Genomic DNA, 4,474 nt, shown 5'->3' with positions numbered 1-4,474 from the left:
TTGATCATTAATTATGTTAACAGTGCAAGTATTTTTTTTTTAATTGAGTGGATTGCGGGATTTATAGGTCGGTTGCAGGATTTATGGGTGTACAGGCTTGAAGTTATTTAATTGGAATTATTAGTTTGTCAATTGATATGAATTATGTAATTGATAATTAAGTTATTTGTGTTAGTAATTTTTTGTTTTAGGTGTGGGATGTGGGGTTTATAGGGTGGGAACTAAATTTATAAATAAAAAGTTATAAATATTTATAATATTTGAATCAATGATTACTTATGTTATAATTATTTATGTTCATGGTGTAATTAATTTATTATATTTTAGGTGTATATTTTGTGGGGGTATATTGTGGAAAGTAAGTTACATTTAATTAAATAATTAACCATTTGTAATTGTATATAATATTTATTGCCAATACATATGTAGGTTAATATTGAAAAATATGTGTTTTTATTTTTGTTGGGGTATAGGGTAGAACGAAATTATAACTAAGCTTAATTTATGAATTACATTTATTCATAGTTTAGGATAATTGTTAATGTGTAAAATAATATTGCATTACATTTTTAATATTGTTTGTAATATTATTATTATAAACACTTGTAGCACGCACTGTAACCCTACGGGCATCCTGGCGCTAAGTACGTTATTTTTATGAAATGTTTTAATTTATTATTTGTTTAAATGTAATATATATTACATTTTATATTTATTTTTTAAATTTTTATGTTCTTTTTGAAATTATTTTTGTGTTTGTAGACATTTTGTTTTTAATGTAGTACTGACTGTAGTAGGAATAAAATATGTTTTTATTTTAAAATCCAGCACTTGTTCTACTGTTGCACTGACTGGAGTGGAAACAAATGTTTGCCCCTCCGCAATCCAACACTTTCCCTACTGTTGCCCTGACTGGAGTGGGAATAGTACATTTTTGTTTTAAATTAAAAGGGTTTCCTTTTTTCATATTTGTTTTTGGTATATTTAAATATGTATACATTATTATTATTTTTGATAATGTTGCATTATTTATATTTTTTTCATTATTATTTAAAATATAAGTATTTTTTATATATGCATATTCAAATAGATGTGTGTTTACTTTGTTTAAAGTTTGTTATATTTGGCTGTCAGATAGGGGGGAGAACATGGCGGCTGTGAGCTAGCGGCCGCTTGCTCTCGGAATCACCTGCTTCCGCTGCCCGTCCTAATGCAGCATATCAGTTTATAATTTGCTCACCGGCTTGGAGTACATGGCACGGGAGGTTTTTTGTGACTTTCTTCACCTCCCTAGTGTTTTCTCTCAGCCGCGGCTCGAGAGGGCGCGGGGCCGCGGTTGTTTCTTCTCCGGTAGAGGTGCTGGGCTGATTCCCCTCTCGCATCGGGGACTGCTGGTTGCCCTTCACGCACATCTGGCCGGGTAAACTGGTGTTGACTTTGTTGGTTTTTTTTCGCCACCTGTTCGTCATTCTGCCGGCTCCCGGCGCCATCTGCTGCTTTCTCCTTGCTTGGTCTCTGTGTTAGCTGGATTGCGCCCAGGCTTCTCGGCCGGGGATGTGTGCTGGAGAGGCGGGGCAGCTCTCCCTTCTTCCACGTTAGCCCCAGGCCGCCCTGGAGCTCCGCAAGGGACGCAGAGGGGCTGCCCGAGGTCAGCTAAGGGGGAGCAGCTGCACGGATAGTGGGGGCCGCCCCCCACAGGTTCATGCTGCGGGGCACCTGCTCCAGGTAGACTATAACGTGATGCAGGAGCAGCAGGAGAACTGTGGTGAGATACCGGAGCCCTCGGTGTCAGCAGGTACAGGGGTTGCTGGTGCTGCAGGAGGGGGGGGGCGACATACCTGAATCAAGGCATAGGGGGGGGGGTCTGTCACTGTTTGTAGTGCCCCGCAGCCTGTGTTTGTGACGAACAAGGGCTCTAAGAAGAGAAGGAAGGGCGCGAAGAGCACTGGGGGGGCCTTAACTGCAGTTAAGACCCAGCAAACACAACACAAAAGTTGTTCCAAAACAGGCACTGGGAGCAACCAAAATCCCCTTGAGCCTCGTCAAGACTCTGTTTTGAACTTACATAAAACTAATCCCTTAAGTAAGTCATCAGGCCTTGTCTCCGGCATCAAGTACTAAATCAAGCATGCCTCCTTCGGAGAAAGATATGGAGCCTGAAAAAGATATAGAGGTAAATGCAGGCTCGCAGGTGAATACTAGTGGGGCCTCTGACCCTATGGCAATCATAAGTCTTTCTAGCCCCCTATTTCCTTCTACCCCGCCTGGCAGCTCTTCATCGCAGCCCCAGATGTCACTCCCAGCTAGTCTTGTTTCTGGGTCCGGGGATGTCTCTTCACCTCCAGCCTTGGAGGTCCTCTTTGCTAAATTATCAGAAGATATAAAAAAGGGGTAAAATAGCCCTGTATAGAACCTACAAATATTTCCAGGCTGGAAGGTTTTTTCTTTCTTTTTTTTTTCTCTTTTTGCTCGTTTGTACAGTAGGTGGTCGGGTGGGGGCCTCCGAGAGCAGCTTCTGGACTTTGTCCATATTTCCAGGGTAGGGGTTCTCCACGGGGTGTCATGGGCGGGAGGTGTTCTAAAGTTAAAAATCTAATAAAAATTTCCTCATTCTCCTTTTTTTTTTAAAACAGTACCAATCTCATTATTCAGAGCAATCATGGAATTTGTAGGGAGCTTTACTGGTTGTAGGGTTGGTCTTTGGTGTTGGTCTCTGAGGTCGTACTGGTTGGATCCACCATGAGTGATTTTCAGATCTTATCCTGGAATGTCAATGGTCTGCGTACAAGACGAAGAAGGGATAAGATCTTGCAATATCTTGGGGACTCCCCCGTGCAGGTCATTGTCCTCCAGGAAACTCATCTTCGTAACGCGGAGTTTACCACCCTTTTAAAAAACAAAAACTGGGTAGGACCATATGCCTGTACTAACCAGACAGCTAATATTAGAGGGATCCTAATTATTTTTAAGAAATCGGCTAGGGCACGTTTCTTGTTCCAGTTAGCTGACCCAGGTGGTAGGTGGGTTATTGTGAAAGCTGTTACTATGGGGTTCCAGCTCACCCTGGTTGGCTATTACGGGCCAAACCAGTTGACCCCCTCTTTCTTTAAGACAATTTTTTTTCACTTGATCGACATACCTGATTCAGTAGTACTAGCCGGCGATTTTAATATTGTGTTGAATCCCCTACTTGATAAGACACCAAATAACAGAGCTGGGGCCCCATCTAAATCACGGGAATTATTATTGAGAGCCATGAAGTAATACGCCCTTTCAGATATTTGGAGAGAAAAATCTGGTCAGCAGATAGGAGCCTCGTTTAGAAACTTAAGTATCGGCATACTTCTAGAATAGACTACATATTGATTAGTCAGACACTAAGAGTAAGAGTAACAAAGATTTCTTACTTGGCTTCCCATATGTCTGACCACTCCGGTATCTTGTTGGGGATAGAGCCTCCAAAACTTGGTCTCACTAGGTCATGTTCTTTTGACCGTACCCTTTTACTGGAGGAAAAGGAGATTTTGTTTATATCTCAGGAAATAGCTTTCTTTTGGGGGATTAATGTGGATTCGGCTCCTATTGCTGTCGTTCGGGACTCCTTAAAAGCCTACCTGCGAGGTCAAATCACTAGTAGGTCAAGCTTCAGGAATAAAAAATACAAAGACGAGGTCTCATCGTTAGAAGCCAAGCTCAAGGCAGCGGAGGTCGATCTAACCGGCCAAGTCTCGCCCTTAATCCATCAAGAGAGTCAGGCCAAGTATGATAATCTAAAGGGCCAGCTGGAGAGGGTCCTACACACCAGGCTTACTCGAAGATGGAAAGCTAGTAAGATCGCCCACTTCGAGTATGGTGAAGGGGCAGGGAAACTCCTCACACGGAAGATGAAATCTGATCAGGTAAGGAATCACATTAAAGAAATCGTTAGGGGAGACACTACCTTTTCCACAGATGAGGATATATGTGATGCCTTTCAGACTTTTTTTTTTTCTATTGCGAGAACAAAAGGATGGTGAACTCTAGTGTCCAGAATTGGCTCGAGGGGATTCCCCCTCCCCCCTCTTAAACTTGAACAGCAGCAACAGCTAGGCCAGGAAATCACCCAGGCGGAGGTCAGGGAAGCCATATCATCCTGTAAGAGGGGAAAAGCCGCAGGCCCCCAGCGAAAATCTATTGAGCAGTGAGTGACACGATTGTCCCGACCCTAACACAGCTCTTTAATCAGATCCTACAAAAAGGGCTAGCGCTTCCTGGAATGATGCCACAATTATCTTGATTTTGAAACCAGGGAAAGTCCCTTCCTGCTGCGGGTCATATAGGCCAATTTCGCTTTTGAATGCGGATTATAAGATCTTTGCTTCAATCTTGGCAGCTAGGCTAGGACGTGTGGCAGGCGATATTCTCCATCTTGATCAGAAGGGCTGTGTCAGGGGACGACAGTTTTCAGATCTCACCTATGATCTCATTGGGGCCA

This window comes from Lissotriton vulgaris, unplaced genomic scaffold, assembly GCF_964263255.1.
Source record: "Lissotriton vulgaris unplaced genomic scaffold, aLisVul1.2 SCAFFOLD_2626, whole genome shotgun sequence".
Lineage (NCBI taxonomy): Eukaryota > Metazoa > Chordata > Amphibia > Caudata > Salamandridae > Lissotriton > Lissotriton vulgaris.
The sequence above is the reverse complement of the archived record's forward strand: the minus strand, read 5'-3'. Positions refer to the sequence as shown.